The sequence below is a fragment of the Camellia sinensis genome, chromosome 1, assembly GCF_055761805.1.
Source record: "Camellia sinensis isolate YWXY chromosome 1, ASM5576180v1, whole genome shotgun sequence".
Lineage (NCBI taxonomy): Eukaryota > Viridiplantae > Streptophyta > Magnoliopsida > Ericales > Theaceae > Camellia > Camellia sinensis.
The window spans coordinates 217,680,859-217,704,704 of NC_138961.1; the positions used below are offsets into that span (position 1 = coordinate 217,680,859).

The 23,846-nt window shown below is 39.6% G+C and overlaps 1 pseudogene; it reads left to right on the forward strand.

Moving 5' to 3' along the window:
- The first annotated feature begins 470 nt into the window (after positions 1–470).
- Positions 471–23,846, forward strand: part of LOC114258458 (cytochrome P450 81Q32-like) — a 41,602-nt pseudogene continuing 18,226 nt past the window's right edge.

A 23,846-nucleotide genomic window follows, 5' to 3' on the forward strand; every position in this document is an offset into this window, starting at 1 on the left:
GAGGTATGACAAATATCTTTTAATGAACAATTTTGATAATTTATTATTGTATAGAAGAATAATTAGAAAAAAAAATTCCTGCTTATTCAGTTAAATTAACAATTCTAACAAAACAGTAGATGTAATTTCTAATACTATAAGGACATTTTATATTTTAAACAAATTTTTAGAATGCATTTATAATTTATCCAAATCTAAAATATTCATATTTTATAACTAACCAAGAATATTTGCATAATTTCAAAAAACTCTTTATTTGTGATTTATTTTGTTACAAGTCTCAAACTTTAAGATTTTTTTTTTTATAATTATTGCTAATAAATATTACCAAAAAAATAGGACAAAAGGGCAAAATGGGAAAAACAAAAAGCAAACCTCAAGTGCTTCTTATATATATGGGCATATATATTTTAATCTTCACATCCATCTCCTAACAAAAACAATATATCCAATCCTTCATTACGAATTAATCAACTGGCCATGGAAGTTAGTTTGCCATGCATATTTCTCTCTCCTTTCTTTCTTATTATTGCTTTCAAGTTCTTGTCACGAGCAACAACTCACAAGAATCTCCCTCCAAGCCCACCGGCTCTTCCGGTCATCGGTCACCTCCACCTCCTCAAACAACCTCTCCACCGAACTCTTGACGGACTCTCCCAAAGCCTCGGGTCGATCTTCTCCATCCGGTTCGGGTCACGCCTCGTGGTGGTGGTGTCATCGCCGTCCGCAGTGGAGGAATGCTTCACCAAGAACGACGTCGTCTTAGCTGTTAAAACCTATCACCTACTTCACCCACTTAAACCTACTCCACTAAACCTAACCCACTACACCACTACCACCTCACCTACTCCACTAAACCTAACCCACTACACCACTACCACCTCCACTTCACCTACTCCTTACCTACTACACACTCACCCTCTTCTATATATAGGAATCACGAATCATTGTAATAAATATAACATTATATCAATCAATAATACAATTCTCTATTTCTTTTTATACATTGAATTTTAACATGGTATCAGAGCAAGGTTAAGAATTTAGTATTTTTCGCTTCACCGGCGGGCGGCAACCTAGCCTTAGCCGCCCGCCGGACCTCAACCTAGTCCGCTAGAATTTTCTACACATACCTCTTTGCCACTCTGAATTTCCCACCAATACAAGCCTCCGGGCATTTATCCGCGATGCCCGTTTGAACACCCATTTAAGTGGTTTGTTCTCCAACACCAAATCAACACTTTGGCCTTTTCCCCTGAGAATGGTAGCAACAGCAGCAGCTGCGTCTTGAAGATCAGGATCCAGATGGCACACAATGTTCTCTACTTGCTTACCCATTTCTGGAATAAGCCCTTTCTCCTTGAGCAGTTCTATAATTACTGCATCACCGAATCCCAAGCCTACAAACACTTCGTCAAGAGCTGCCACGTCATCAACGGCGACGGCAGGGTCGGACCTCTCCGGGAAGTGAACGTCGTCTCCGGCCTCCCCGCCGCCAACAGCACCGGGCGCCTCGAGATCCTCGACGACAAGCACCATGTCATCCGCTTCAACGTCGTCGGTGGGGACCACCGACTTGCGCATTACAGATTCGCGCATTACAGATCGTTCATGTTGATTTCAGCCCCTCTCTCTCTCTCTCTCTCTCTCTCTCGATACACTGAAAGAAAAAAAAAAAAAAAAAAAAAAGACTTGTCTTTTGCTCAACAGTGAGATGCAAGTGTTTTTGTTTTATGCTGCTGGGTCCATGACAATGGTGGCTCTACGCGACGCTTACAGCCCCCCGAGAGAGAGAGAAGTTGCTAATGGAAGGAGGGCTTGAACTTACTGTAACATTAACAAATTTTTCAAGGAAAACCTTCTGAATCTGTCAATTGTAAAAAAGGTAACTTATCAATGAACCAGGCTGGAAGAGACATGCACAAACAGAAACAGAACAAGTCTCCAACCCATACTTTTTCTTTTTCCTTCTTTCCACGCACTCTTGTTTCCCACTCAACTTTCTTTTCTTTTTTTTATATTTATTTTACTCCATCTTTTGACAAGGACACGAACCACACACTGTTTTGCACACCCATCATTTTTTTTTTCATTAGTGGTAGGACCCGCCCCAACACATTTGAATCTCCCCTTTCTTTTTTATTTTTTATTTTTTATTACTTTAACCTTCCGAAATTTTTCTTCACCTTTATCCCACGCTTCATTTTATTTATTATTATTATTCTTATTTTAAAAATAAAAAAAAAAATCAAACCCATTGCAGGTTTTCACAAAACCGTGGGCCAAGACACCCACGTGACCCAATCTCCTTTTTCCCTCACTCTCTCTTTTTTGATTTCACATATCTTCTTCTAATTTCTTTCTCTTTTTTTTTTATTTTTCTTTCACTTTATTTTTTTAATCTTTTTTCCATTATTATTTCTTAAAAAAAAAAAAAAAAGAAGAAGAAGAAGAAGAAGCAGACGAACTGCACACCAAACTCAAACTCATTTTATTCATGTCGGGGCTCACCCCGATCACAATTTTACATAAAAAAAAAAAAAAAACCAAAACCACAACCACCACATCCATAGGCGGGATTTTTCTTCTCTACTCTGCCGCCGGTCTTTTCTTCTTGCCTCCGTCTTGGGTGGCCCTTGCCGGTGTTGCCTCCGTGTTTCCCACTCCACTGGGCACGATCACTACTCCCTGCTCCTCCACTGCAGCATATGGCGGCCCTCCAAATCGGAACATCACGGTGGCCTTCCGCTTCAGCTCCTTGTTTTCTGCCTTTAGCACACTTATCTCTGCTCGCGCATCCTTATACATGCGTTGGAGCAGAGCCAGCTGGGAGTTTAACTGTTGCACCTCATTTGTCCTGCTCTGCAGCCGGTGCGACAAGTTTGTGACCGCAGTCATGGTTTCCACACATGACTTCAGAGTATACTGATTGGCCTCAATATCAGTTTGCACCGCCATTTTTTGCTCCACCGACCGCATCGGAAAGTTCAACGGAGCAAAACCAGAGGTGTTTGGTTGAGGTTCACTGGCCACCGCACCAGTTATTTCTCTTGTGGACTCGTTCAGTTCTGGAAAGAGCGTGAGCAGACCACGGGAAGAGGAGGCCATGTTCTAGGTAGCTGGACGGGAAGAAGAGGCCATGTTGCTGAGTGTTTCAGAGACGGGTTGGTTACAGAGTATTACAGAGTTTCTCTCTCAGCAAAGGAAGAGTTTTTTCAGAGGATTTTCAGAAGTTTTTTGTCTGCCTCAGCCTCAGCATCAACCTTGGTTAAATAGCCAAGGCAGCCACGCGCATCATGCGCCGCTCGGCGCTCGACGCCAACCTGGACACACCTTTTGATGGCACGCCTTTTGATGAATTGGGCACGCCTTTTGATGGCACGCCTTTTGAAAGATTGGGCACACCTTTTGAGGGTGCGACTTTTTATGGGTCCGACAAGACTCTGTAAACTGTCCCGACATTGATCCCGGTTAGCTCCTTTATGGGTCCGACAAGACTCTGTAAACTGTCCCGACATTGATTCCGGTTAGTTTCTACAAGGGTCCAGCAAGACTCCGTAAACTGTCACCACAACTGTCACAACATTGTCTGCTACAACGGTCCGACATGACCCCATAAACTGTCTTCTACATCGGTCTGACACCGCCATCCAGTGTCCTCTACACCGTTATGACACCGCCATCCAGTGTCCTCTACACCGTTATGACACCACCATACAGTGTCCTCTACAACGTTATGACACCCCCATACAGTGTCCTCTACAACGTTATGGCACCACCATCCAGTGTCTTCACCAATGGTCTGACACGACCATACAGTGTCTCCTATCCTTTTTTATTTTTATGTATTTTCTTGTTTTGTTACTCTCTCCAAACTCAAGTTGGCTAGTTCCTATCCCCCTTGAGTTTGCGGGGGGCTGTTAAAACCTATCACCTACTTCACCCACTTAAACCTACTCCACTAAACCTAACCCACTACACCACTACCACCTCACCTACTCCACTAAACCTAACCCACTACACCACTACCACCTCCACTTCACCTACTCCTTACCTACTACACACTCACCCTCTTCTATATATAGGAATCATGAATCATTGTAATAAATATAACATTATATCAATCAATAATACAATTCTCTATTTCTTTTTATACATTGAATTTTAACATTAGCCAACCGCCCTCGTCTCACCATCGGCAAGTACTTCGGCTATAATTACACCAGCGTCGGAGCGTCCAATTACGGCGACCACTGGCGCAACCTCGGCCGCCTCATGGCGGTGGAAATCTTCTCCACCAACCGCCTCAACAGCTTCTTATCGATTAGGCGAGACGAAATCAAACCTTTCACTCCGCAAATTGTATCGAAACTCGTCTCATGATTTCGCCAGAGTCGAATTGAAATCCAAGTTTTCCGAACTGACCTTTAATATCATCATGAGAATGATCGCTGGAAAGAGGTATTAGGGAGACGCCGACTTGTCGAACAACGAGGAGGCGAAGGAGTTCCGAGAGATCGTGAGGAAGGCATTCGAGTATGGTGATGCATCGTACCCAGGGGATTTCTTACCGGTTTTAAAGTGGATTGATTATCAGAGTTTTGAGAAGAATTTGATAAGACTTCATAAGAAAATGGACGACTTCCTGCAAGGTCTGATCGATGAGCACAGGCGTGACAAGAGTAAGAACACCATGATCGATCATTTGCTTTCCTTGCAAGAATCACAGCCACAATATTATACAGATGAAATCATCAGAGGTTTAATCGAGGTTTGTGGACTCTCCCACTCTCTCTATCTGGCCATCATACAATTTTTATGCAGCAATGCTGCAAATTTTAAAATTTTATTCAAAAAAACTAAAAATATTATTCAGATTTAATCTAAATATAAAACTAACCATGCAACTAGGAAGTGGCAAAAACCGAAAAAATCGATCAAATTGATTGAATTGGATTGACCGGTTATATTTGAATTTTTTTTAACAAGAATTGATTTGTGTAATTTTTTAATTTAATTTTTTTCGATTTTTGGTTCAGTATCGGTTTAAACATTTTGTGCATCGAACTAAACTGAAACCATACAACTAGTTCAATACACAAAATGTTTAAACCGATATGGACGGTAACATATATTGTATTTATAATATATATAATCTAATAACATAATTACATTATTAAGTATAATAAATTATTAACATTAATTAATTAAAATTATCATCTCTATAACCTAAATTTGTAAATTGTTATTATATAATTTTAACTTCAACTCATTATTTTTTAAGCCTTACTATTCTTTAACTTTTTTCGGTTTGTATTTTTTGTTAATTTAAGAATTAAAAAATATTTATTAAATAGACAGATTAGATATATTTGAAATGATGGAAAAATAACTAATTCAATATTTTTATATAAATGAGCGATTATACTAAAAAGTGACTCAAATTTGAAAGGTCCTATATTAATTAAACTATACCAAACCGAACCGTTTCAATAAGTTCAATTCGGTGCGGTTTCATGGGAGAAACGGTCTGTATTGATACTTAAAATAATAAAACCGACATTATCAATTTAGTGAAAAATTTCACTCAAATATTGTGTCATGCCCCAAAATTCGGACAATTAAATATTATATTAAGACTAACCCCAATCAATATTCCATAATCCAAATCCTAGGGATGAAACAAAAAAACTAAACGCAAACCAAACCATCCACCATAAATTCGTAACTAACCAATACCTTAACATCAAGGTAACAATAAATAGTCAAAACAACTTAAATAAAGTACGGTTACAAACCATGCCAAATATCCCAATTCTAAGGTTATAAAAAAAATTAAAAAAATACATAAACTACTAACAACCCTAAGCTCAAGAAAATAAATGAAGTCCAAACGACATGTCCTACGATCACAGTTATTTCTTGTCACCACCAAAGCATCTACTAATCCTGCAAAGGAAACTCGGCTGCACTCAAACAGAACGCACCCGAGTTGTCAAAAGACAAAACGGGTCAGTATACAGGTATACTGGTATGAGTACAAGATCTAACACACATGTGTCCACCAGACACAGACAAAAATACATTTAATTCTTATTACAGGACAAGACAAGTAGTTCCAACCGCACCGAGACGAATGGGTAGTTTCCCGAGATACGGTGACATTTAGTTTCTTGTCCGTATACAACGAAATATAAATTTATTATAAAATAAACAAAATAGAAATAGAAATATGGTGGGTCATCCCTGCATAAAAATTTAGTAACACCCACCATCCTGCAAAAAAAATAATAATAATGTTAGTATAAATTAATCATAAGTAACTTGCTGAATACGCATAAAAATGCACCGTTTCCTGCTTAAATAATTTGAATTGACCAAAACTCAAATAACGAAAGTTGTACAGAATCAAATTTTCTAAAAGACAGCGCAAACAAATTTTACAGAAATTGAACAGGTTAAGAGAAAATTTTGATCTAAAAATGTAGACGGAATTCAATCGAAAAATCTGAAGCTGAAAACGAACAAAAATTGCCCTAAGATGATTTTTTTCGAAAAAGGTTCAAAACATGAAAAGTGTGCAGAATAATTTTTTACTTCATTTTACGCGAAACCAATAAAAATGAGCTCGTTTCGTGGGTTAAAACAGCCTATAAAATCTGCATTACCAAAATGAATCAAACCGACAATAACCAAGGTCATCCGATTTTAAGTTTTAATCGATCTTTTTAATAAAAAGTTACAACACAAAAGTTGTCCAAAATCACGTATACATGCCTCTCTTCAAATTTCATAATTTATTAAGGTCGATTACTATTTTTCAAGATGTACAAATCAATAAACTTATAATTAAATTTTTGTACCTTAACTCCACCATTTCGGCCCTCCCCTTCCGGCCTACACATATATCTCATGTGCCTCCCGTATACCTAACACCACTCCGAAGCCAAACTTGCACGGGGATATCGTCCCGAGTTTGACTCACACTTCCTGGATGATTAGCATATACGTACGCGCACAAATTAAAGCACTCGTCTGCTCATGAGAACGAGGCAACAGTATGTATATACACAACATCTCACTCATGAGAATAAACATAACAATGCCAAGCTTAAGGCATTCAAATAAATCTCATAATTCTCATTTTTTTTATACACTCTTTCTCACCATCACTCAAATAAAACAGCAATCCATGGAGTCATGGTGGAGTATAAGGAATTTATCTATAGGTTCTTAATTAATTTTAATTTCATATGACCATATTAATTTTAGTTTCATATAATCATGAGGGTGATTACAACCATAAAATAAATCCATATAAAAACCTAAATCCAACATACACAACTAATCAAAATAATTAAAATCAATCAATCAACTAAAAACCCTAAACCTTACATACACAACTAAACAAAATAATTAAACTCAATCAATTATCTAAGAACCCTAAACTTTACATACACCACTAGTCAAAATAATTAAAATTAATCTATCATCTTTATGTAAATACAAAATCAAACTAATTTCAAATAAATAAAAATAAATAAATAAAAACAAGAATTAAACATAAATCAAGGGAAGTGAGTTTTGTACGCACCATATTTTTTTGAAGATCGAAAAAATATTTGCAGAATTAAAGGAGCCACCAAAACAAAACCCTAATCTTTTTTATTCTTTTTTCTCCACCTTATTCCTCCATTCCTGTTTCACGCCACACAGCCTCACGGAGAACTTCACTTTTGCAAAACTAAGGCCAAGCTTTGGAATTTGTAAAAAAAGTCAAAAAGTCAAAAAGTTACTTAAAAAGTTAAAAAGTTAACACTATTTATCAAAAGTCAACAATTACGGTTGCACAACTCCCAATTCGAATTGTTCCCTGCAAATCAATTTTTACAATTTTTTATTACACATTTTTCCATAAAAAGTCAAAAAGTTAACTCAAACATCCATATTTTCAATCTCAATTTTTTAGTCCAAAAAGACAAAAAGTGCACTTATTTAAGACACCCCAAACAACTCCTAAGTCAAACGTATTATAAAGTCTACTTATATTAAAACCTAATCCTATTCTAACTTAATAAACTATTATAAAATATAATACAATACAATTATAATATATATAAATATAAATATAAGATTAAATATATACATATATATAACACCTCTATTTATATATATATATATAACAAACATAAATATTTAAATATTTTGATTATTATATATAATTAAATAACACTTTAAATTAATTAATTGCCACATTAAATTTATTAAATATCACATTAAATTCTCATGTGACCACACAATTAATAAAGCCAAAAATAAAATAAGATAATAATAAACATAATAATAATAAATAATGACTTAAGAAAATTAGAATCGCTACAATATGCACACCTCAAAAGAATCTCGTCCCAAGATTCGATAGAAGAGAGTACTAAACAAAAAGCTCCGGGTGCATACGCCGAACTTTCTCTTTTAACTCCCAGGTAATATCGTTCTCATCCTCGCTCCACTGTACTTTCACCAAGTTCACTTTCTTGCACCCCAACTGCTTTACATCTCGGTCTAGAATAATAACTGGTCGCACCACATATGTTAGATCGTTACTAATCTCCAACACTTCTGGTGATACTACTTGGGAAGGGTCTTGTACACACTTCCGCAATAAAGATACATGGAACACATTGTGAATCATAGCTAAAGCAGGTGGTAGAGCTAATTTGTAAGCCACATTACCAATCCTCTCAGTGATCTCATATGGTCCCACAAATCTAGGTGCCAACTTTCCCTTCTTTCTGAACCGCATGATACCCTTCATCGGCGAGACCTTCAAAAATACAAAATCTCAAACCTTCAACTCAACCCCCCTACGTTTTCTATCAACGTAACTCTTCTGACGGCTTTGTGCAGTCTTAATACGTTCCCGAATAATGTTCACCTTCTCCGTAGTCTCTCTCACTAACTCTGGCCCTAACAACGGCACATCTCCTACCTCTATCCAACAAGCAGGTAATCGACTTGGCCTCCCATACAAAGCCTCAAAAGGTGCCATCCCGATACTAGAGTGATAGCTATTATTATAAGCAAACTCCACCAATGGTAAGTGTTCTTCCCAACTATCACCAAGATCGAGGACACAAGCTCTCAACATATCCTCCAAGATCTGATTTATCCGCTCAGTTTGCCAATCTGTCTGAGGATGATAAGCCGTGCTCAAGTCTAACCTAGCACCCAAAGCATGCTGAAAACTCTCCCAAAACTCTGCCACAAACAACGGATTACGATCCAAAACTATAGAAACGGGTGCACCATGAAGTCGCACCACCTCCTGAATATATAGCCTAGCTAGTTTATCCGCAGTTCAGTGAACACTAATATAAATAAAATGAGCAGACTTTGTGAGTCGATCCACTATCACCCAAATAGATTCATTGCCTCGCTTAGACCGTGACAATCCATCCACGAAATCCATAGAGATGCACTCCCATTTCCAAGTAGGGATCTCAAGAGGTTGCAAAAGTCCAAACGGCCGTCGGTGTTCTGCCTTAACCTGTTAGCACACATAACATCGGGAAACATACTCTCCTACGTCCTTCTTCATACCTTCTCACCAAAACGTTCTCTTTAGGTCATGATACATCTTAGTCCCACCAGGGTGAATGGTATATCGGGACCTATGGGCATCATCCATAATCTCTTTCCTAAATTCAACAATATTGGGAACACACAACCTGCCCTTGAATCGCAATCCCCCATTTGAGTCCACAGACCAATTAGTAGGACAATCATCGATCAAATCCACTACAAGGTTATCGAGCTTGCTGATGAGAAACCCATCTAAATTCTGCATTTGACGAATGTTATCCAGTAACGTCAACTGTACGGTCAAACTACCAATATATGCCCTTTTAGCACTCTTTATTTATTGAACATCATGCATCGAAATTAACTCCAAGGACTTCCATTCTTAAATCATCAAAGAAGCTATAATCCCATGTTGTCAACTAAGTGCATCAGCGACCACATTTCCTTTCCCTGGGTGGTAAATGATCTCGAAATCATAGCTACTGACGAATTCAACCCACCTCTGTTGCCTCATGTTCAACTCTTTTTGATAAAAGAGATATTTGAGACTCTTGTGATCTGTGTACAACTCAAAATGCTCCCCAAACAAGTAGTGTCGCCACACTTTCAACGCAAAAACAACTGTTGCCAACTCTAAGTCATGAGTAGGGTATCGTCTCTCATGAGGTTTTAATTGTCGAGAAGCATAAGATGCAACCTTCTAATGCTGCATCAACACACATCCCAACCCAGTTCCACTTGCATCAGTAAACACTACTAACATTTGTCTTAGTACCGGTATAGTTAACACTGGTGCTGTAGTCAACCGTTGCTTTAACTCTTGGAAAGCTTTTTCACAATCATCTATCCATACAAACTTCACATTCTTGCGGGTCAACTTGGTCATGGGTGCTGCGATAGTGGAAAACTTCTTTATAAATCTCCTGTAATAACCAGCTAGTCCTAAAAAACTTCTCACCTCTGTAGGGTTCGTGGGCTGCTTCCATTCTTTGACCGCAACAACTTTCTCAGAATCCACCGCTATTCCCTGATTGGACACAACATGCCCAAAAAATCAAACTTCTTTCTCCCAAAAATGACACTTACTGAACTTCGCGTATAATTGTTGCTCCCTTAAAGTCTGCAATATAACTTTCAAGTGTTATCTGTGTTCCTCCTCATTCTTAGAATACACCAAGATATCATCTATGAAGATAATCACAAACTTATCTAGATACGGTTGAAAATTTCTGTTCATCAAGTCCATGAAATAGGCAGGAGCATTGGTCAAACCAAAAGGCATTACAGGAAATTCGTATAACCCATATCGAGTCCGAAAAGCAGTAAGTGGTATACTTTCCTCTGACATACCCATCTGATGGTAACCTGTTCTGAGATCAAACTGAGAGAAAATGGCTGCCCCCTTCAATTAATCAAACAAGTCATCAATTCTAGGTAGCGGATACTTGTTCTTGATAGTCACCTTGTTTAGCTCTTTGTAATCTATACACATACGGAGAGTGCCATCTTTCTTGGAGACAAAGATCGCAGGTGCTCCCCACGGGGAGTTACTTGAACGAATGAACCCTTTCTGAAGCATCTCTTCCAGCTACTTTTTCATCTCTACAAGCTCCTTAGGCGACATTCTGTATGCCACCTTAGAAATCGGTGCAGTTCCCAGCACTAAGTCAATGCGAAATTCTACTACCCGTCGGGGTGGAGGTCCAGGTATCTCTTGAAATACATCCTTAAACTCACGCACCACATCTACCTCACTAATATCCTGCTTAGGAATTTCTATCAAGCACAGAAAACTCGTCATCACTGACTCTTCTCCATCGCTAGAAGTGTGGGTAAGCCGTGGCATACCGGGAATATCTATATTTACAATCCTTCCAGCACAATCTAGAGTCACAAAGTGTTTTCGCAGCCAATCCATACCCAAAATAATTGTAAACCCCTCAAACCCTAAAATAATTAGGTCTGCATACAAGACTTTGCCCGCAAAGTCAATCTCAAAATCTTTACATATCTCATAAAGAGTAACTGCCCCTTCTAAAGGGGTCTCAACACGAATAGGTCTAGACAATGAGGTAGTTACAATATGTTCTCTTTCTATAAATTGTTTAGATATAAAAGAATGAGAGCCACCAATATCAAAAAGAACTCTAATGGGTTCTTGAAAGAGATTAAAAGTACCTTGCACTTTGTCAGTTCCTGGCATTACTGCAAATGCCCTGATTGGAGCTGCCTGACCCTGTCGCGCCTGTTGTCTCTGAGGGCAATCCTTGATTACATGTCCCAACTGCTGACACGCAAAACACTTCCTATTAATCGGTTGAGGTGCTACTGGTCTGATAGGTGGGGGTCCCTCCAACTGAGGTACGGGAAGACGATAACCCAACTGTGGCACTTGCTGTCGCTGTCCTTGATAACCCTGTGGGCGAGAACCACCCTGTCTCTGGTAGTAGTGCCCCTGGGGCTGGAAATTGCCCTGAGGCCGGAAATTACCCTGAGGTCTGAAATTTCCCTAACTACCCTGTTGTTGTGGCCTCTGAAACTGTTGACCCTTATGCCTTTGATCATAGGATCGGTATCTGTTCCCATCTCGGTGCTGGAAGTGACTCCCTCTAGAAGTCTCTCCGACCTTGGCCTTCCCTTCTTTAAACTGCTTCTCCTTTTCCTCATACTTCAGTGCCAAGTCAAGAACTCTGTCAAACGGTTCAGCATCAAAGGAAATAAGGGACTTAGACAGGTAATGATTCAATCCCTTAATAAACTTCTCATTATTCTTCTCCTGCGTGTCGATCAAGTAAGGGGCATAACGAGACAACTCATTAAACTTGGTGACATACTCGATCACTGTTCTACCCTCTTAAGTCAATTTCGAAAACTCATCACTCAGTTGAGACCGAATAGCAATAGGAACAAACTTTCGGTCAAAATGAGTCTTGAAATCTGCCCAAGTCAAAGTCATCACGTCTAGACCCTCCTTCCACGAGTTCCACCAAAATAGGGCTGCTCCCTCAAATTGATGTGTCGCTAACTCTTGTTTTTGGACCTTAGTGAACTACATGCGACCAAATACCATCTCACATTTCTGAAGCCAAGCGTCAGCTGCAATGGGTCCTCCATCTCCAGAGAATTTTTGACCCCCCAAAGAACCAAAATCTTTGTTTCTCTTCGCAAATGGATCTCTCTGCTGACTTTGATTATTGTTCTACACAACCTGAAGTAATTGAGCCATCATCTCTCCCACATTAACCTGCACCGTAATGGTTGCCTCGGTAACAGTCGTCGTTGCCCTAGTAGCAGCCGCCGCCACCGCTACCGCCACGTTAGCAGTTGTTTCTTCTCCTGTGCCGTTAGACTCAGCACTTCTTAAATTATACCTTCCAGCCATCACCTTCAAGTTAAACACACAAAAAGAATTCGTTCATAACTGCTTAGAATAAATTCAACCACCAAACTAAACTAGCTAACCCATGTTTCCACAATTCGAGGATCACCTAAACTTTCACAAGTCTAGGGTAACCTACAGCTCTGATACCAAACTGTCACGCCCCAAAATTCGGACAATTAAATATTATATTAGGACTAATCCCAATCAATATTCCATCATCCAAATCCTAGGGGTGAAACAAAAAAACTAAACGCAAACCAAACCATCCACCATAAATTCGTAACTAACCAATACCTCAACATCAAGGTAACAATAAATAGTCAAAACAACTTAAATAAAGTACGGTTACAAACCATGCCAAATATCCCAATGCTAAGGTTATAAAAAAAAATAAATAAATACATAAACTACTAACAACCCTAAGCTCAAGAAAACAAAAGAAGTCCAAACGACATGTCCTACGATCACAGTTATTTCTTGTCACCACCAAAGCCTCTACTAATCCTGCAAAGGAAGCTCGGCTGCGCTCAAACAGAACGCACCTGAGTTGTCAAAAGACAAAACGGGTCAGTATACAGGTATACTGGTATGAGTACAAGATCTAACACCCACGTGTCCACCAGACACAGACAAAAATATATTTAATTCTTATTAAAGGACAAGACAAGTAGTTCCAACCGCACCGAGATGAATGAGTAGTTTCCCGAGATACGGTGGCATTTAGTTTCTTGTCTGTATACAACGAAATATAAATTTATTATAAAATAAACAAAAGAGAAATAGAATTATGGTGGGCCAGCCTTGCATTAAAATTTAGTAAGACCCACTATCTTGCAAAAAAAAAATAATAATAATAATGTTAGTATAAATTAATCATAAGTAACTTGCTAAATACGCATAAAAATGCACCGTTTCCTGCTTAAATAATTTGAATTGACCAAAGCTCAAAGAACGAAAGTTGTACATAATCAAATTTTCTAAAAGACAGCGCGAACAAATTTTACAGAAACTGAACAGGTTAAGAGAAAAACTTGATCTAAAAATGTAGACGGAATTCAATCGAAAAATCTGAAACTGAAAACGAACAAAAACTGCCTTAAGATGATTTTTTTTCGAAACAGTTCAAAACATGAAAAGTGTGCAGAATAATGTTTTACTTCAGTTTACGTGAAACCAATAAAAATGAGCTCGTTTCGTGGGTTAAAACAGCTTATAAAATCTGCATTACCAAAATGAATCAAACCGACAATAACTAAGGTCATCCGATTATAAGTTCTAATCGATCTTTTTAATAAAAAGTTACAACACAAAAGTTGTCTAAAATCACGTATACATGCCTCTCCTCAAATTTCATAATTTATTGAGGTCGATTACTATTTTTCAAGATGTTCAAATCAATAAACTCATAATTAAAATTTTGTACATTAACTCCACCACTTCGGCCCTCCCCTTCCGGCCTACACATATATCCCATGTGCCTCCCGTATACCTAACACCGCTCCGAAGCCAAACTTGCATGGGAATATCGTCTCGAGTTTGACTCACACTCCCCGGATGGTTAGCATATACGTACGTGCGCAAATCAAAGCACTCGTCTGCTCATGAGAACGAGGCAACAATATATATATACACAACATCTCACTCATGAGAATAAGCATAACAATGCCAAGCTTAAGGCATTTAAATAAATCTCATAATCTTCATTTTTTTTTATACACTCTTTCTCACCATCACTCAAATAAAACAGCAATCCATGGAGTCATGGTGGAGTATAAGGAATTTATCTATAGGTTTTTAATTAATTTTAATTTCATATGACCATATTAATTTTAGTTTCATATAATCATGAGGGTGATTACAACCATAAAATAAATCCATATAAAAACCTAAATCTGACATACACAACTAATCAAAATAATTAAAATCAATCAATTAACTAAAAATCCTAAACCTTATACACACACACCTAAACAAAATAATTAAACACAATCAATTATCCAAAAACCCTAAACTTTACATACACCACAACTCAAAATAATTAAAATTAATCTATCATCTTTATGTAAATACAAAATTAAACTAATATCAAATAAATAAAAATAAATAAATAAAAACAAGAATTAAACATAAATCAAGAAAAGTAAATTTTGTACTCACCATATTTTTTTACAAAACTAAAGGAGCCACCAAAATAAATCCCTAATCTTTTTTATTCTTTTTTTCTCCACCTTCCATCGTTCCTCTTTCACGCCACACAGCCACACACAGCACACCACCTTCTCTTTTTTTCTTTGATTACTCTTCTCTCTCTCTCTCTCTCTCTCCCTCTCCCTCTCCCTCTCCCTCTCCCTCACTCACGAGTCACGGCTGCTGCCCTCTTGGAGAACTTCACTTTTACAGAACTAAGTCAAGCATATTATAAAGTCTACTTATATTAAAACTTAATTCTATTCTAACTTAATAAATTATTATAAAATATAATACAATATAATTATAATATATATAAATATAAATATAAATATAAGATTAAATATATACATGTATATAACATCTCTTTTATATATATATATATATAACAAATATAAATATTTAAATATTTTGATTTATTATATATAATTAAATAATTCTTTAAATTAATTAATTATAACATTAAATTCATTAAATATCACATTAAATTCTCATGTGACCACACAATTAATAAAGCCAAAAATAAATAAGATAATAATAACCATAATAATAATAATAAATAATGACTTAAAAAAATTAGGGTCGCTACATATTGACTGTATCAATATATCCCTACATACAACAATTGAATTTATACCATAATCTTTCATAATAATAAAAAATTAGCTCATAAATTTATCCTTTTTCATATTTATTTTCTTTTCCATCCACAAAATCTTCCTCCAAATCTTTATTCTAACTCAATTTTGTGAACTAGCGGATAAAGGAGAACGGTCTATATCCACTTGAATGTTGCATCAGTGTTCAGTGGCATTAACTTATGATTAAATTAAAAAGAAAGTATTTAAAAACAGACTAAAATATTTTTTTAATTTATATAGCAATTAAAACTCCTAAATAATAATTAAAAAAAAGATATATGTTAGGGGATGCCTTTCGTTGGTTTTTTTATTTTTATTTTTATTTTTTTCATTTTTGAGGTAGATTCACACTACAAAAATATGTTTGTGTGGGGGCATATTTTTGTAAATGACAACATGTGACCGGTGGCATTGAAGTATCAGTCGAGGTATCACATGTCCTGGTCATAGCACCAAGGTAATCTCGGATGGGCCGAGGTTATCTGCGAAGATACCGAAATCCGAGATGAACGGATAAGGGATCGAAGTCCTAGAATGAGAGAGGATTTCAGTTTGGATAAAAATAAAACTCTTAGGGAGTTTATCCCAATCTAACTGCGAGCCTAAGATTAGCATTGAGCCAGAGACCATTGAAACTAGGCTTCTACAGGGATCAGGTCAGTACTGGCTATCAAAGTAAGACACCCTCGTAGATCTAAGGTACGTTTTTTGTATTTTGACTAGTGAGTAAAAACACTATTTGTTGTCTTTGAGAGATAATTGAGTACTGACTTGATCGTCAGAGTGCCCCTGGGTGGACGAACCACCGCCAAAGTCTCATCTTTCTGTAATAGGTCGTTCAGACGTAATCTATTCTGCCGGTGTTCTCCAGCTGAATACCTGTTTGGCAGTGTGGTCAGAAATCAACACATACAGTTTGCATGTAGAACTCATTATATTAAAATAATAATGTATTTTATTATTTTTTAGATATGAAATATTTTTCATATACATAATATTTATTATGTAGATAAATATAATAGGCTAAAAAATGGTAAATTCATCTCCTGTCATCTCTTACTTTTGCGATTAATGATGTGTAAAAATATATATTTATATATATACATAAATTACATGCAAATAATGTAGTAGAATTGAGGTCTAATACTTTAAAACAAAATATCTTTTGTTGCAAATATAATATTGATTTAATTTATTTTTTCATTTTCATTTATTGACTTTAATGTCCAGATCATGGTACTAGCGGGTACAGATACATCATCAGTGACAATAGAATGGGCAATGTCCCTTCTAGTCAACCACCAAAAGGTATTAAAGAAGGCAAGAGCCGAGATAGACGCTCATGCAGGCCAAGATCGTTTGATTGATGAACCTTGTAACGCCCTCAAAAAATAACATTAAACCATCAATTAAGACATTCATTGACATACAAAATATCCACATTCTTCTATTAATCAGAGTTTCATTACAAAAGTATTACATGTTAACAACAAAAGGAAAGTGCCCTACGGGCTTACAGCTTTTCAAGTTAACACTTGGTTACAACAAAAGAGTGCTAACTCATCTACACATTAAGCCATTGGCTCGAATATACATGTAATACATCAAAAGAAACTAAACAGCAAAAATCTGCTCGCATCTAGCCTCCCAAGCTATGTCCTTGGAGGTGGCATGCTACCTGCACCTGAAAATGATATTCCCATATAGGGTGAGCCACAGCCCAGTAGAAATACACTAAACCAACCATGAACAATGACTAAAAGATTAGCAATTGATAGATGGCCAATACTGATACATCCACATAAACCACACTTCAGTTAAACGACTTATGAGTCCAAGTTACTTTTCATTTTCTCTTTTTCAATAGATAAGCATATTAGCTCTATCACCATCACAACAGATATGTATAAGAACTATATCCCACATTCACAGATAAGCATATAAGCTACATCCACATTTCACAAAGATAAGCATATTAGCCCTATCTTCACTTCTCTAGACAAGCATATGAGTTGTATCTACACTTCTCAAAGATAAGCATATGAGCTCTATCTTCATTTCTCTAGACACGCATATGAGCTGTATCTACGGAGTTCATCCCCCATCTCCTCCCAACACTATCCGGTTTAGAGGTACATCCCCCATCTTCCCCTAAACCGCGGAGTACATCCCCCGTCTCCTCCTCTACACATAACGTATACAAACACATTGGTTCTATATACCATCATTCAATACATACAGTTAATGTATTCTATTAACCGTCAAATTCCATGACACATTCATTGATTAGTTTTCGTTTGCCTAATCATCATGCATTGTCTACAACAATCACGACTATTCTCCACCGATAGCCCAAAGCAGTTATTTCTAAACAGAAAATAAATGCACAAATGGATATTCAATCAACATTTCATTTCGGTGAGTGATAAATAATTCAACTACACCCTTTAACCCCATACATTCCCAATCTCAACGTTTCTATTTCATAACCTCATTTCTCACGATTAATTAACCCATTTAATTAGACAATGTAATTAGGGCATTTTCCATAATTAACATTACAACCCTTAAGGTCCCATTTTCATCAATGATTCAACATTTATTCCATTTCTCTATGCCAAACATGCATCTAGGTTTATTATAAATAAAACCCCAACTTTTATAAAATTACACAAAAGTCCCAAACTTTCACAAAATTACCAAACCAACCCCAACATCTCAAAATACTAAAATTTAAAGACAAAATCCATAGAGAGGAGTAGGATATCCCTACCTCAAATCCGGAGCCCCAAGGGAGAAGATGACAAAACTCAACGTGCTCCAAAACTCGAAATGTTCGGATCAAAATATAGCCCTCGACGATCAACAACTTTTTTGTAAAGGCCAAAGATGAGCAAATCACTCCTACTAGATCAAAACCTAGAGAGAAGGTAGAGTTCTAGAGTGAGAGGCTCAACAATGGTGTTTTTGGAAAAGTAGGAGAGAGAAGAGAAAGTGAAAAAGTGATTTGAAAAGTCAAAACTCGGAACTTAAACCCAGTCTCCCCGCTCGAGTGTCCAAACCCCCGCTCGAGCGGCACTCACAGACTCCCGCTCGAGTGGCCAAACTCCCGCTCGAGCGCCGGATGCACTCTCCCAGCATCTCGACACAACAGGTCCCCGCTCGAGCGCTCGAAGCCCCGCTCGAGCGTCACTCACAACCTCCCGCTCGAGCAGCCAATCCCCCGCTCGAGCGTCCAACACTGCACAGGAAATACTGGATAGGTGTATTTCCCGCTCGAGCGCCAAAACCCCCGCTCGAGCGGACAGTCAACAACAGGATCCCCGTTCGAGCGGACAGGCCAAAATCTGGGCAACTAGTTTTGGTTTCTAAACTCAACCAACCTGTAACAAACCTGCCCAACACATCCTATAACTCAAATACAAAGTAAGAAAGGATGTAAACAAGATAATGATCAACTACCAACATCCACGGACACATGTCCGGATCACTATACAACAAGGGTAAATCCGGGATCGCTATAACCTCCCCCCCTTAAAGAATTTCATCCCCGAAATTAAGCACAAGTTTTCAAAAGCAGGTTTTTCTCCATTTTTAACAATGTTACATTTTAATATTCAAAAACTTGACCCATTACCGGTCATCCCATCTCTTATCAAGAGGCATTTCACAATATGTAAACAACATATGTACTTTCAACATACATCAACATTACACATTTCCTTTCCAATTTCAACATATATAATGTTACATTCAACTTCCATATGAGGCAAGTTCCAAAACATACTTTCAATAAATCAAAACATTTTCAATGTTTCACAACTTAAGACATATACAAAAGCTCTTAAGTTCAACAATAGTCCAAAATGTAAATACAAAATTATACAACAACAAACAAGTCCGGATATTTTTCACGGACCTCCAACTCACGTTCCCAAGTGACTTCCTCCACTTCGTGATGTTTCCACAAAACCTTCACTAAAGGGATGGTCTTGCCACGCAGGACTTGATCCCGTCTATCCAAGACCCGAACTGGTCTCTCCTCATACGAGGCATCCTCATCTACCTCTAAGTCGGTCCAATCTAATACATGCGATGGATCCGGCTCGTACTTCCAAAGCATACTCACATGAAACACGTCATGCACTTTGGACAACTGCGGCGGCAAGGCCAAACGATAGGCAACCTTGCCAATCCTCTCAAGGATCTCAAAAGGCCCAATAAACCGAGGGGATAACTTCTCACTCTTCCCAAACCTCATCAAACCTCGCCTAGGTGATATTTTCAAGAAAACATGATCACCTACCTCAAACGCCAAAGGCCTCCTCCTACGGTCGGCATAAGATTTCTGACGACTCTGGGCTGTAACAAGCCTCCTACGGATAAGTTCAACCTTCTCCGTTGTCTCCCTAACCAACTCCGGACCCAACAAAGGTGCGTCACCCACCTCGGCCCAACAAACTGGAGACCTACACGGTCGGCCATACAAGGCCTCAAACGGTGCCATACCGATACTAGACTAGAAGCTGTTGTTGTAGGCAAACTCCACCAATGGTAAGTGCCTCTCCCACGTCCCACTAAAGTCAAGGACACAACCCCGAAGCATATCCTCAAGGGTCTGAATAGTACGCTTGGACTGCCCGTCAGTCTGCGGATGATAAGCCGTATTAAAAGTCAACTTAGTGCCCAAGGCACTCTGCAAACTCTGCCACAGCCTGGCAGTAAAACGAGGGTCTCTATCTGAGACGTCGTCACTGGGACCCCTTGTAACCTCACTATGTCCCGAATATACAAGTCGGCAAGATGATCTACCGAATCTCTCACGCGCATAGGAATGAAGTGCGCCGACTTAGTCAACCGGTCTACAACCACCCAAATGGCATCACTACCCCGCTGAGTCCTCGGAAGACCTACAACGAAGTCCATAGTGATATGCTCCCACTTCTACTCAGCAATAGGCAAGGGTTGCAACAAACCCGCTGGCCTCTGATGCTCGGCCTTCACTTGCTGGCAAGTAAGGCACTTCGATACGAAAACAGCCACATCTCTCTTCATACCCCGCCACCAAAACTGGCGACCCAAATCCCGATACATCTTAGTGTCTCCCGGATGCACCGCAAGACGTGAATGGTGAAACTCTCGGAGTACTTCCTCTCGGCAAGACTCCGGCACAAACAAACGGTCTCGGTATCTCACACTCAGGTCGGGATACACCGTCAAACCCTTCTCAACTTTCCCACTGGAGATCTTCTCTCGGAGGGATTCTACCTCAAGGTCACCTCTCTGTGCCTCTAACACTCTAGTCACAAGTGTAAGCTGCGCGACAACGAAAAACAAGGCCGCAGCCTCAACAAATTCGCCTAGTAGCAAATCAAACTCGCCAAGTACACCCAACATCTCTCATTCTCGGATGGCTATACAAGCTACATCACTAATGGATTTCCTACTAAGGGCATCGGCCACAACATTGGCCTTTCCCAGGTGATAATGCAACTCAAAGTCGTAGTCCTCAATGAACTCCATCCATCTCCTCTGCCTCAAATTCAAGTCCCTCTGTGTAAACAGATACTTCAAACTCTTGTGGTCCGAGAACACCTCGAACTTCTCACCATAAAGGTAGTGCCTCCAAATCTTCAAGGCAAAGATTACTGCTGCTAACTCTAGGTCGTGTGTAGGGTAATTATTCTCGTGTATTTTCAACTGACGTGAGCCATAAGCTACCATTTTCCCCTCTTGCATCAACACATAACCCAAACCCTCTCGCGAGGCATCACAATAAACCGCATGACCCAACCCTCTCTCCGGAATAATCAAAACCGGAGCGGTGGTCAATCTAACCTTCAGCTCTTGGAACGACTTTTCACAAGTCTCACTCCACACAAACTTGACTCCCTTCCGAGTCAGCCTAGTCAACGGTGACGCTAACCTAGAGAAATCTTTCACAAACCGGCGGTAATACCCAGCTAATCCCAGAAAACTGCGGATTTCAAATACACTCTTAGGCTGTGCCCAATCTTGCACTGCCTCTACTTTGGATGTATCAACAGACACTCCTTCCCCGGATACCACGTGGCCTAAGAATTTCACCTCTCCTAGCCGGAACTCACACTTTCCAAACTTGGCATACAGCCTATGGGCTCTAAGCAACTCAAGCACCATTCTCAAGTGTTCCTCGTGCTCCTCCTCAGAAGGCGAATAAATAAGGATGTCGTCCACGAAAATGACCACAAATCGATCCAAGAATTCCCGGAAGATCCAGTTCATCAAGTCCATAAAGATTGTCGGTGCATTGGTAAGCCCAAATGGCATCACCAGAAACTCATAATGGCCATACCGCGTACGGAATGCCGTCTTTGGAATATCCTCTTCCCTGACCCTCAACTGGTGGTAACCCGATCTCAAGTCTATCTTAGAGAAACAACGGGAACCCTTCAACTGGTCAAACAAATCATCTATACGGGGCATAGGGTACTTATTCTTGACCGTAGCCCGATTCAACTTTCGGTAGTCTATACACAATCTCAAGGCACCATCTTTTTTTTTTAGCAAAGAGGGCCGGTGCCCCCCACGGTGAAACACTAGGGCGAACAAAACCCTTATCTAGCAATTCCTGGAGCTGAACTTTCAACTCAACCAACTCTGCTGGAGCAAAACGGTAAGGTGCCATAGAAATCGGCGCCGTGCCGGGCACCAGATCAATAGAGAACTCTATCTCTCGGTGAGGTGGCAAACTAACAAGGTCTTCGGGAAAGACATCCGAATACTCACAAACCACCCTCGGCAATACAAGCTGGGTCTCACCACTCTCACCACTCTCAAAGCTAGCAAGTAGACCACTAAGCTCACTTCGCCCTCGCGAATCATACCCCGATGACAAAACACTACCAACCCGGTCTCCCAAGAAATGGAACCACTCCCCGCTCAAGGTACATAACGTGACCCTCTAGCGGTAGCAATCGATAATAGCCCGGTATGACGATAGCCAGTCCATACCCAAAATAACATCAAAGCCCTTCATGGGCATGACAACAAACGGAAAAGGAAGCCTATGGTCGACGTCCTCTATATCACAACCTCTAACACCTTGTTTCAAGATCAGTTCACCCCCAAGAGGTGACACTACACAAATAGGAGATGCTAACTGTGCTAACTCCAATTCCAAAACAGATGCAAATGTAGCAGATACAAAAGAATGAGATGCACCCGTGTCAATCAATACACTAGCAACCGAGTTGCAAAACAGAAAAGTACCTCTCACTACCGATGGAGCCGGTACTAAATCCTGCGCGGTAACAGCATACACGCGCCCCGTAAGCCCCTGATCCACCTGCTCACCTCTAGAAGCAAACGACTGCTGCACTGACTGGGACAACAAAGCCCCCGGATTGGCACTCGAGGCCTGCACAGACTGAGCTGGCTGAAAACTCTGCGTCTGCCTAGAACCAGACGCCCCTGAAGTAGCACTCAACTGTGGGCAAAACCTCTTCAGGTGCCCAGGCTGACCACACTGATAACAAGACAAGGACTGGCCCTTGCCCTGACTCTGGCCCTGAGGTCTAGCTGAAGAAGAAGCAGCTCGCTGACCCCCTCCCTTCTGCGGGCAAACCGAAACCTTGTGACCCAGCTGGCCACACTTGTAACAGGTGAAATCCCCCTGACCACCTCTCCCGGAGCCTGCAATTGGCACTGGAAAGGTCGACCTAGCTAGACCACCCTGAGACTGCTGAGGATTAGGACCCCTCTGTCTCCTGCCATCACCCTGACCATCTTGGCTCCTTTTGGAGCCTCTCTGCCCCTCATCCTCCTCCTGCATCAAGAGCTCCATATGAGCTGCAGCATCCACCAACCGTCTATACTCTCGGATGAAAGATCCACCAACCCTCATCTTGAGGCCTCGCCTCAGCTTCCGCTCAAACTCAAAGCAACGGCGTTCCTCGGACGCCACTAGTTCAGGTGCAAACCTGGATAGACTAGTAAAAGTAGCCTCAAACTCGGCCACTGACAGGCTCTGCTGCTTAAGCTGGCAAAACTGCTCCCTCAGCTTCTCCCTTGCG